Source organism: Procambarus clarkii, chromosome 67 (genome assembly GCF_040958095.1).
Source record: "Procambarus clarkii isolate CNS0578487 chromosome 67, FALCON_Pclarkii_2.0, whole genome shotgun sequence".
NCBI classification, from domain to species: domain Eukaryota; kingdom Metazoa; phylum Arthropoda; class Malacostraca; order Decapoda; family Cambaridae; genus Procambarus; species Procambarus clarkii.
In genome coordinates, this window is record NC_091216.1 from 28,509,201 (window position 1) to 28,521,700 (window position 12,500).

Consider the following 12,500-nt stretch of genomic DNA (forward strand, 5'->3'; position numbering starts at 1 on the left):
GTGACAGGACGAAACCGAAACATCGCCACTTATTTTTAGAAATGTGCATTGAGTGTCAAAATTTTCAGCTCCCATTATTGTGACTTGGCTAATCGAGAATTCAACATATCAACAAATTTCACTTATCACTGTTAAGTATAAGTATTGCCAGAATAAGAAACTTGTCAGAGTGTTAAACTGATGCATAATTTTTAACTCAACTGCACAAATATAAGATCAATGATAGACTTTGAACGAAACAAGAAACTAAATTGAACGGAAAAAATACAACATTGCAACACATCCTTCACTGATAAGTATGTTTCATACAACAACTAATAAAAATAATAAGTTATAATTATATTAAAATACATTCATCTGAATCAGGATATCCGCAGTGATATCTCAATTAGGTCACGAAAGAGCAGACTTACGAACGCTCCAATGAAAACCCTGACATTCGTATCAATAGCAAGATATCAGGATTAGGATGAGGGACTGACTATGATTAGAGTAAAGGAAGAATGAGTGGGCGAGATATCAGGAAATATGAGGGGGAAGGTAATTGAGATGAGTAGCAGAGAGAGAGAGAGAGAGAGAGAGAGAGAGAGAGAGAGAGAGAGAGAGAGAGAGAGAGAGAGAGAGAGAGAGAGAGAGAGAGAGAGAGAGAGAGAGAGAGAGAGAGAGAGAGAAAGAGAGAAAGAGAGTCTAATCCATGACTTTATTTTGTTTCTTTATAATGATTTCTGACCTTTATTCTGGGGACTGCATTTACTATGCTACTTTATTGAGCCTTAATAACCTTCAATGTGTTATTTTATGGAATGAACAAACCTTTGCTGCTTTTTTTTAATGAACAACCTTTAATGTTTTATTTAATTGAGTGAACAAACTTTCTTTGCTACTTTATTCACTAATCGATTTACTTTGCTACTTCATTCAGTAAACTACCTTTACTTTGATACTTGATTCAGTGGTCAACATTTACTTTGTTTCTTTATTCAGTAAACCACCGTTACTTTCCTATTTTATTGAGTGAACAACCTTTAAATTGCTACATAATCTACTCTATTTTTTATGCGTTGTAAAATTTTTGTTAAGAAAAGCCTTGTGCACCAATCTAGCAGTTGTATACACTAATACAATAATCAAGCAGGTATATATATATATATATATATATATATATATATATATATATATATATATATGTCGTACCTAATAGCCAGAACGCACTTCTCAGCCTACTATTCAAGGCCTGATTTGCCTAATAAGCCAAGTTTTCATGAATTAATGTTTTTTCGTCTACCTAACCTACCTAACCTAACCTAACCTAGCTTTTTTTGGCTACCTAACCTAACTTTACCTATAAATATAGGTTAGGTTAGGTTAGGTAGGGTTGGTTAGGTTCGGTCATATATCTACGTTAATTTTAACTCCAATAAAAAAAAATTGACCTCATACATAGAGAAAAGGGTTGCTTTATCATTTCATAAGAAAAAAATTATAGTAAATATATTAATTCAGGAAAACTTGACTTATTAGGCAAATCGGGCCTTGAATAGTAGGCTGAGAAGTGAGTTCTGGCTACTAGGTACGACATATATATATATATATATATATATATATATATATATGTCGTACCTAGTAGCCAGAACGCACTTCTCTGCCTACTATGCAAGGCCCGATTTGCCTAATAAGCCAAGTTTTAATGAATTAATGTTTTTTCGACGACCTAACCTACCTAACCTAACCTAACCTAACTTTCTCGGCTACCTAACCTAACCTAACCTATAAAGATAGGTTAGGTTAGGTTAGGTAGGGTTGGTTAGGTTTGGTCATATATCTACGTTAATTTTAACTCCACTAAAAAAAAATTGACCTCATACATAATGAAATGGGTAGCTTTATCATTTCATAAGAAAAAAATTTGAGAAAATATATTAATTCAGAAAAACTTGGCTTATTAGGCAAATCGGGCCTTGCATAGTAGGCTGAGAAGTGCGTTCTGGCTACTAGGTACGACATATATATATATATATATATATATATATATATATATATATATATATATATATATATATATATATATATATATATATATATATATATATATATCTTAAAGGCTTAAAGAGGGTCCTTAAGCCTTAATTCCAACACCAAACCAAATACCCACATTATATTACTCGTTGGAACGTAAAAACTATATACTATTTTTTTTTTACTAATAACAGTTCGCGAGGGGCAGCTACTCTAAAAAAATGAAAAAGAAAGCAATAAAAGCACAAAGAAAAAAAAAAGAAGGCTGCAATTTAGGAGTGAGATTAGCTCCCCTGGTATAAATCGGTTACGAGAGATTTTTTCATAAATGTAACAAATTGGTCTGTTTCTGAAGATGAGACCAAAAAAAAAGGGCGGATAGAGTTATTGAGAAATGCAAACGCTTTCAAATATACTAGCACACACACACACACACACACACACACACACACACACACACACACACACACACACACACACACACACACACACACACACACACACACACACATTTTTAGTACACAGTTAGAAACGTAGAACACAGAATTAGTGGAGCTCCACACTCCAAACATGAATTGTAACGTAGTGGAGGGAGACATTACATATAATGCACGTTGATTTAGCTACGTTCATTATACATTAATGATATATAATAACAAACCAAAGAGGATAGAAAACACGAGCGCTTCATATATATATATATATATATATATATATATATATATATATATATATATATATATATATATATATATATATATATATATATTGAAAGACGTGACCTAGAACCTAGTTCTTATGTTCTACAAAGCACAACCGAGTTAAAATAGGTGTGAACAAGGATAATGAATACCCAAATCACTCTGTAGGGATATCACAAGAAACATCTTCAGTGTAAAATGTCTTAAAGTTCTAGTCCCAGGTAGCCCCGGGCATCGCCGGGTAACCCCACTATAAATAAGACACACACACATCATTCCATTAATTGCCTCACTCAAGGCAATTAACAATTACAAAGTGGAGCTAAGAAGCTACAGCCCCCTATGCAAGCCCAAGCGTATACAAATAGGCGAATATACATATAGGCAAATGGGTAGAAAACTATGTATAGGATGAATAGCGACAGGACAAAAAGATATCCAGACAAGATGATATCCAGAATGGTAGTGTGACACCCAGATGAGCGCCTGGCATACTTGTTACGTGAGTCTCTATAGTCAGCAATGAGCTTTGAGAATGAGCTTGACACTTAAGTATGCATAGATAGGTTGTGTAGTTGATGCTGACTCTGCACTCAAGTATGATACACTAAGGGAGGTAGTTGATGCTGACTCTACACTCAAGTATGATACACTAAGGGAGGTAGTTGATGCTGACTGAAAACATTCAAGTACGATTAGTTAGGAGAGGTAGTTAATTCTAATACCACACTCATGTATGGTATGCTTTGGGGAGGTTGATATTCCTGACTTTACCCTCAAGTGTGATCAACTCTTGGAGGTAGTTACTTACGACTCGACAACTCAAGCATAATGAGATAATAGAGGTAGGTCACAAACTCGAACCATAAGGGGACTATAATCTATCCAAAACGTTCCTTCGGTACAATTTTCACCATTTCTGAATATTGTACCAATATGTGTACGTTCCTTGTACCGACTATGTGTTGTACCAATGCATTGATTTCCTAGTTATGCATTGCTAGAACTTCTAGCAATACATGACAAACCTTTCTGCTATATTAGCTGAGACTCTTGGAGAGTGCACTTGATCTACTATTTAGTGGAGTCTCTCAAACCAAAAACAGAAAAAAAATATTGATTCTATTTTGATTGATAATAATAATATTGATTCTATTTTAATATTGATTCTATAATATTGATTCTATTTTTGGGAGTGATTAGGGTCACTGACCTGTAATTCCATCGTTAAATGCAACTATTACATGCAATTTTTTTTTTTTTTAGTTAATTCCAACTTAAGTTAGGTTTCTTTATTTTTGTTAAAGAAGTTTTGTTAGATTTTGTTTTTGTTTTATTTAAGGTTGATATGTTAAATTGGTTTTTGTTGAGTTTGTTCAACACTGATTTGTTCAAGTTAGGTTTGTTAAATTAGGCTTGTTCAAGTTAGGTTTGTTAAGTAAGGTTTCTTTACTGAGATTGGTTAAATTTAGGTTAATTTAAGTATTTATTAGTTTTGGTTAAACTAGGTTACTTAGTCCTGCTTCCAGTAGTATACAGAACCTTGCAACTGACAACGAGAGGTGTAAACCCAGTTCTTGGTTTACAAACTCGAAGAATTTACTCTACTCCTGGAATAAGCAAACTTGCTCGGTAGTGAATAAAGTTGTTCTTGCCTTAATAACCCTCCAAGTGACTAATAAATAATGCTACCGATCGAATCCAGGCTTATGAAAATAAAAAGGAAAAAAAAAAGAGATAAAACAATCATCTAATATATATATATATATATATATATATATATATATATATATATATATATATATATATATATATATATATATATATATATATATATATATATATATATATATATATATATATGTCGAGATAATTAGACTTGGTCAACAATGATAGCATGATTTAAGTGAAAGTTAAGACACCCTCTGTGCTGAACGATCTGAGGGGAAGAATCAAGGCTCCTGTAATCTATTTTTACGACCCACTTACAACCGTCACCCTCTATCTGTCTGTCTGTCTGTCTATCTGTCTGCGGAGTGATGAAGTCCATAACCCAGCCAACCCTTCCCTCAACATGTTAACGACCCTCTATTCACGCTCGTGTTAGTTCTTGGTAAAGGGACGAGGTTGCAGGAGTGACTCTCTCAATCCATTAATGTTCATTTACTCATGTTAGCAACTCAGCTTCCCCAGGTTCATTATTCACATATCATACCCATGCGTTCAGCCGTTTTGCATTTCCATTCTCATCCGCGTCTTTAATCATCCATGGTCACTTGCTAACGCCTGTTTGTCCACTTGTTAACACACCAATATCCACCTTCTCACCGGCCTGACGGAGGTGTCCACTTACAAATGCATATCTCCTCGTTTCCTCAAGTCATTCGCGTCGTCATCCATCACTCACCCCCTCACCCCAAGCTCCCAAAACCCAACAATGGGTTAAGTGACACCTAGGCCCATATGTCTTAATCCCCCAGCATCTCCCAGCCTCCGCAGACGCAACCCCCTTTCTCGATCTCGCTCCCTAATGACCAAGACTGGCTTCTTAATCCGTCAAGTGCCCCATCCCTCCGACGGAACGGACAACGCGATGGAAGGGTTATATATCCCCCTTCCTGAAGGAATTAACATGACGGGAGAGGAGTCTTAGATCACGTCCGTCGGAGAAACCACTTAATCAGCCTATCTGTATGCGTCGAGGACCTCGTCTCCTGTGTCATTTTGGGGATGCTGGCCCACAGGTTCCACCCCAACGGACCGACTATTAATCTATTTATACGACGATTCCTCATAATCCGTCGAGGTAAGCCGACCAGTACGTTACTAAGATGAACGGTTGGTCCTTATGGTGATGGACGTCCGTTGTGGATAATGAAGAGTGGTTAGTAAGGGAGGGTTGAGCTTTAGCTCTTTGGTCCAGCCTTTCAACTCTCAGTTAACTGGTATATATATATTTTAGGTTCTCCAGCCTATTGGGTTCTTATCATATCTACACAGGATCTGTGGATGGATTCTTCGTTCACTATTGAATTTTTTGTAATGCTTTCCATTTTCTCAATTCTGCAAATGATTTTGTATGTCTGTTGGCATTTGGGTAATTGATTTCACCCGGATAACGAGACAGAAAAGCCTGGATAACAAAACAGTTGCATAGGCGTGGATAGCAAGGCAGTTAGAATTAATAGATTGAACAAATTAACTTAGGAAGTTAATGTTGACCAAAAAATAGGCGAATTTTATAACTGAAAACTGTCCCTATATGCACCCTAATAGAAAATACAGTCATAAATATTACAGTGGTAATACAAATGACATTCTTAAGCTAAATATAACTTATAACTTAGCTAAATAAATATAACGTAAATATAAGTAAATATAACGTTCTTATAACTAAATATAATAAAATTCTAAGCAAATTTAGTTCAGAAGATATACAGATTTACAAAATACAATTCTCAAAATAAATTTCTAAAAAGTGGTTGTAGTAGTGAAATTAAATAGGAAAAACAATAATACAAAATGATTGTAATAATCCTGTTTAAGAAGAAAAATTAGGAGTAAATGTTTTGAGAAAGAAGTTTGTTAATATATTATAATACAAATTTAAATCTTCTTAGTACATCTTAATATATCTTAAAACCTCTTAACACAGAACTGTATTTTACTCTGCAGTCATATTCCCGCCTCAAACAGTTATACAGCGTTTGTTGTATTTCCAGGGCTTCCAGATTTAGTCTTTCCAACGGATAATCTTGTACAATCCCCTAAATCTCCTTGCTATCTGTTATTCTATAACACGTACAGGAAGAATCGTCTAACATAACTTTATATTATTTTCTGCTATAACTTTGCGAAAATGTCTTTAGATATGTCAATATAATCATATTCCAATGATTGATTACCAGAGTTTGTAATATAGGCATAAGTTTTGTTTTCCATTTACTCAGTATTAAGGTCAAAGTGTCCACATATTCCACAGATAAAGTTACACAATATATAAACTTTATCTACGAAAAATCTAGCCACTAATTCCCATTTCTAACCTAAAAATCTAAGTGAGATGAGTCCCCCAGTTCCTAAACTCACCCAAATCTAATCAAGTTTTGCTTTGTTGACTAATAATCCGTATACGGAATTGCACCACATTTGTTCGACTGGTTGGTTGCATATCTGTGGAAAGGATTGTTTTTTTTAATAATATTAGTCAACGACACACACTGAAATGTGTGCCACTTGGGCCTTGTTAAGTGCCTAGAACGATGCTATTTGACCTAGAACTGTCTAGGTTCGTAGAACTCATGCTATTTGACATGTATTCCTTCCACTTTGCGCTCCATGACCTATGTCTCTTGACATAGGTCAAGAGATATAGGTCATGGAGCAAATGACCTGAAATGACCTGATTTCCCTAACCAATCAGAGAAATACATTAAGGACTTGTTTTAGCAAAACTACATCTTGCAAGGAGAGGGTGAATAAGTAGGTGGAAAGAGAGAAAGATGGAATGAGAGGGTGAATAAGAAATGAGAGAGGAATGATATAGAAGAGGGTGAAAAACGTCAACAAAAATGATGTAGAGAGAGAGAGAGTGGATAATAGAAACAGAAGAACTGGAGGAAGTGAAGCTGAAAATAATCAAAGTGAGACAGATGATAAAGGAGAATGACGAAAGGGAATCGAACGGAGAGCAGTAGAAGACGAAAGCGAGGTGGAGTGGAACAAGAGAAAAGAAATGGAAGATTAGAGTGATTGAAGATAATGAAGTTACAATACAAAGAAGGAAGTAGATGGGACACGAAAGAGGGAAAAATAGATTGAAAACAAAGATGTAGAAAGTAATGAAAAACACAGAGGAAAGCCAAGATACCGAGTGAGGATAAGACAGAGAGGGAAAGAATAAGATGAAAATAACTAAAAACGACAAATACGGAGAACTGGAGAAGGAGTAGGAAGGATAAATGATTAGCAGCAAGAGAAACAGACAAATTTCAACACATCCGAGTATTCCTTTCTTTTCCTTTAGGCATAAGTAAACTGATAATGGTCAGGTTAATGGTGTGTTCTACCAAGACGATGGAGGAAGAGGGTTGAAAGGTCACTACACTGTGACAAAGGGGTGACCCAGGAATGGGGGAGTGGGGGGGGGGGTTAGGCCCATAATTTGGGAGGGGGACATGATTAGTGAGGGTCAGTAAAGTTGTTTTAGGGGAAGAATAGTTTCAGGAAAAGTTGTTTTAATGGAAGTTTTTCAGGGGAAGTTGTTTTTAGGGAAAATTTGTTTCAGGAAAAGTTGTTTTTAGGGAAAATTTGTTTCAGGAAAAGTTGTTTTTAGGGAAAATTTGTTTCAGGAAAAGTTGTTTTTAGGGAAAATTTGTTTCAGGAAAAGTTGTTTTTAGGGAAAATTTGTTTCAGGAAAAGTTGTTTTAGTAGCAGGTAGAAAGATAGTGAAAGGCAGGGAGGTGGTAGGAATTGGCGTTGTTACAGTTGGGTGAGGAGATTAGTGAGAAACAGAGCACTAACAGGCGAAGTATAGCAGGTATGAATAAGAAAGTCTAATAGCTTCACTAAATACCTGTCCGGCTTCCCAAGGCCTGGCATGTGTGTGTGTGTGTGTGTGTGTGTGTGTGTGTGTGGGTGTGTGTGTGTGTGTGTGTGTGTGTGTGTGTGTGTGTGTGTGTGTGTGTGTGTGTGTGTGAACTCACCTAGTTGTACTCACCTAGTTGTGTTTGCGGGGGTTGAGCTCTGGCTCTTTGGTCCCGCCTCTCAACCGTCAATCAACAGGTGTACAGATTCCTGAGCCTATCGGGCTCTGTCATATCTACACTTGAAACTGTGTATGGAGTCAGCCTCCACCACATCACTTCCTAATGTGTGTGTGTGTGTGTGTGTGTGTGTGTGTGTGTGTGTGTGTGTGTGTGTGTGTGTGTGTGTGTGTGTGTGTGTGTGTGTGTGTGTGTGTGTGTGTTTATGTGTGTGTGTGTGTGGGGTTGTTGTTGTTGTAGCAAAATGCGATAGTGAGTTGAAAGAAAGACTAAAAGATATTAATCACTTAGGTTATACAACAATCAATCGGACAGAATTGTTGCATGTGCTTGCAACATGAACAATGGTGCAAAAACGATATTACAATCGCTACATTCTTGCAGAAAATACATTACCCACAGAGATTACACTACAGTCTAATACATTACCCACAAAGAAAATACGATAACGAATACATTACTCACAGAAACAACACTACAATCAATACATTCCGAACAAGAGAGAGAGAGAGACGAGATAACAATCAATAAATTATCCACAAAGATCACAATTAATCCACATAAGCGACAGATTATAAAGACCGAGAGACAGAGTAAACCCGGATAAAGATGATAATTGTACGAACGTAATGACCCCCGAGTGAAAAAAGGTGCTAATTAGGAGAAGAGAAATCGAGGTGAGGAGAAAGATAAATATTAGCGAGGGGAACCAAGTGTGGAGGAAGAGAAGTGAGAGTTCTTCATCAAAGGAGAGAGAGAGAGAGAGAGAGAGAGAGAGAGAGAGAGAGAGAGAGAGAGAGAGAGAGAGAGAGAGAGAGAGAGAGAGAGAGAGAGAGAGAGAGAGAGAGAGGGAGAGAGAGAGAGAGAGAGAGAGAGAGAGAGAGAGAGAGAGAGAGAGAGAGAGAGAGAGAGAGAGAGAGAGAGAGAGAGAGAGAGCGAGAGAGATAGAGAGATTAGAGAGACAGAGAGACATAGAGCGAGAGAGAGAGAGACAGATTAGAAAGACAGAGAGACATAGAGCGAGAGAGAGATAGAGATTAGAGAGACAGAGAGACATAGAGCGAGAGATTAGAGAGACAGAGAGACATAGAGCGAGAGAGATTAGAGAGACAGAGAGACATAGAGCGAGAGAAATTAGAGAGACAGACATAGAGCGAGAGAGATTAGAGAGAGACAGAGAGACATAGAGCGAGAGAGATTAGAGAGACAGAGAGACATAGAGCGAGAGAGATTAGAGAGAGACAGAGAGACATAGAGCGAGAGAGATTAGAGAGAGACAGAGAGACATAGAGATAGAGAGATTATAGAGACAGAGAGAGACATAGAGCGAGAGAGATAGAGCCAGCCACATAGCTCTAATCAAGAGGCGCGTCCAGGCGTTATTATGGATGGTCCGAAAGAGGGGGGGAGGGAGAAATATAGAGCCCCAGGAGAAGGGGTTAGGGGAGGAGGAGGAGGAGGAGAAAGACCTCAGCACCGCGCACATGTGCATTCCATAAATGCATTGATTTATGCGCGAGATGCTGCGTCTCCCCTGGCAACCGGCGCCCCCACTCATCTGCTCCCCCCCCCCACTCCTCTAGCACACTCTTATTTTCTCCTCGGAGGGGGGGAGGGGGGGGGTGTAGAGGTGTAGGGAAATTAGAGAACGGATGGTCGTAAGGGAATGGGGGAGAGGGGGGATGATAGGAGGGGGGGGGGGGTGGTTGTGCATTTGAGACTTGATTCATTGATTTCTTATTCCTTGCTTGATTGTCTGCGTGGGCTTGCAAGAATGAGGACAAGAAGAAAAGCAAAACAAGCCAAAATTTTATACCGGAAGTCAATGCTTGATCATACAATCACGCACACTAAATCTCCTTTCCTCTATGAAGACAAGCAAGCAAGCAAGCAAGCAAGCAAGCAAGCACGAGCCCTTGCTTGCTTGCGTTTATAGAGGACCCTCAAGCCCATAGCATCTCCTAAATTATCTCCCTATACATATGAGTAAAAATTGGTGCACATATCAACGCTTGTCTGTGCTTGTGTGAGAGAGAGAGAGAGAGAGAGAGAGAGAGAGAGAGAGAGAGAGAGAGAGAGAGAGGGGGGGGTGGAAGGGGGTAGTGCTTGCGTTTTTGCATCCATGATTGAGCCGGGGTAGCTGTGCGGCTGGAAATGGGGATTATGAGGGGTAGGGAGGGATAGGGAGGGGGAGAGGGGATGCCTTCGCTTGCAACCGTTGCATTTTTGGAGGGGATAGCTTTAAGAGGGGACGGAGGGGTAGTGGAGAGGGGAGGAAGTGAGGGGGGTGGGGTGGGGTAGGGAAGAGAAGCATGGGAAGACATGGGAGTAGAGGAATGAAGTGAAGGAAGTAGGGGGGGGGGGGAAGCATAGAAGGGGGAAGATGAGAGAAGGGAGAAGAGAAGGGTAAGTAGGTGAGCGTTATGGGAAGGGTTGATATGAAAGTGGAGTAAGAGAGAGAGAGAGAGAGAGAGAGAGAGAGAGAGAGAGAGAGAGAGAGAGAGAGAGAGAGAGAGAGAGAGAGAGAGAGAGAGAGAGAGACAGAGAGACTAGGGGGTCTTCATTGGACTCTCATGGACATATAGGATTCATGGCTACACTGGAAGATCATAGGAGCGAATTATCAACTTGTGATACGGGGGGAGATCATTTTTTTATTCTGGGGGGTCACTCGTGATAGGTCACCCGTGTTATAGAAGGTCACTTATGATAGGGACGAGGCCCACTTGCCATAGGAACAATGGGTAAGTCCAAACGATAGGTAAATCCCACTTACTTGCAGTCATTAGAAAGCCATCGATGACAGCTATAGGGTATAACCCACCTTCCAATGAAGAATGTGGTAGTAAGCGGTTTGCCTGAAAAAAATAGGGTAAATAGTTATCTTTAGATTTTGCCTTAGGGAAAGGGGAAAAACCGTTGCCTCAACATAATATATTATAAGGGGGAGAATAGTGAGGAACCAGGCTAGCACGACTATACTAGAGCGAGAGAGAGAGAGAGAGAGAGAGAGAGAGAGAGAGAGAGAGAGAGAGAGAGAGAGAGAGAGAGAGAGAGAGAGAGAGAGAGAGAGAGAGAGAGAGAGAGAGAGAGAAAGAGAGATTAAAAGTTAAGTAGAAAAGGCTGAAGGAGACCAAGGTAAACAGAGAGAAACAGAAACAGAAGAAGAAAAAGAAGAAAAAAAAAAGAAAAAGAGGAGGAGGAGAAGAAGTACGAGAAAGTGATGAAAGAGGTGTGGGTGGGTGTGTCTCTCCCCCCTCCCCCCTCCCTCCCTCCCTCCCTTCCCGCATGGGCAAATTGGGGGAGTAATTACTGCTTCATTCAAGCACCAATTACTAGTTTTCCCCTAAAATGGAACACTCATTATTATCAGCGCACTGTACACGCCGTGCAGCCTCACAGAGGGTGGCGAAAATATATATATATATATATATATATGCAATCCATGACAAAAATATGGAAACATGCGAAACATCCATACGTAAAAAAAATGCGAGACCCAAAAAATGTGAGCATCTATAAAACAGTTCACCATACGCTTCTATACATTCATTTAAGCTATACTAAAGGTGTTAGATTCAGTGTAATCTATTTTGCCATTCACTATACGTTGGCCTTTTGGGAACAGTTGATGTGTTTAAATATATTTTCTCTAGATACGTTAGGGTAATAATTGATATTACTAATAGGGGATAGATATTACGCTATCTTGGGTAATACTATATGGCTATCGAGGTATCAGTTTGATAGCTTTTCCTGCAAGTTCTGAGAATGCTCGAATTAAGAGAGAGAGAGAGAGAGAGAGAGAGAGAGAGAGAGAGAGAGAGAGAGAGAGAGAGAGAGAGAGAGAGAGAGAGAGAGAGTGAGAGAAACAAACAAACAACCCAGACACTACAGACCCGACGAATATCTCCAGAAACTCTCTCTTTTTTTGTTAAAACTAAGAGTCTTATCAATTAAGATTAATTTCTTAATAATGGCATTTAAGTAATCAACCCTTTATCTGTAAAATCAGTTT

At 38.7% G+C, this 12,500-nt stretch overlaps 1 protein-coding gene across 2 annotated transcripts in view; it reads right to left on the reverse strand.

Moving 5' to 3' along the window:
- The window catches only part of LOC138355470 (uncharacterized), a 550,270-nt gene that overhangs the window by 132,896 nt on the left and 404,874 nt on the right, over positions 1-12,500 (reverse strand). For both annotated transcript variants that reach the window (XM_069310584.1, XM_069310583.1), the window contains exon 3: positions 11,307-11,340. The gene's annotated coding sequence lies outside the window, so the exon portion shown is untranslated. The remainder of the gene's footprint in view (positions 1-11,306; positions 11,341-12,500) is intronic.